The following is a 376-nucleotide window of genomic DNA, read 5'->3' on the forward strand; positions in this document are numbered from 1 at the left end:
CAAATTTGGAAAACTCAGCAGTGACCACAGGACTGGAAAAGGTCAGTTTTTATTCCAATCCCAAAGAAAAGCAATGACAAAGAATTTTTAAACTAGCACACAATTGCACACATCTCATATGCTAGCAAAGAAATGTTCAAAATTCTCCAAGCTAGGCTTCAGCAGTATGTGAACCGAGAACTTCCAGATGTTCAAGGTGGCTTTAGAAAAGGCACCAGAGATCAAATTGCCAACATCTGTTGGATCATCAAAAAAGCAAGAGAATTCCAGAAAAACATCTACTTCTGCTTCATTGACTACGCTAACACCTTTGACTGTGTGGATCACAACAAACTGTGGAAAATTCTTAAAGAGATGGAAATACCAGACCACCTTA

This window comes from Bison bison, unplaced genomic scaffold (assembly GCF_000754665.1).
Source record: "Bison bison bison isolate TAMUID 2011002044 unplaced genomic scaffold, Bison_UMD1.0 scf7180017864162, whole genome shotgun sequence".
Classification (NCBI taxonomy): Eukaryota; Metazoa; Chordata; class Mammalia; order Artiodactyla; family Bovidae; genus Bison; species Bison bison.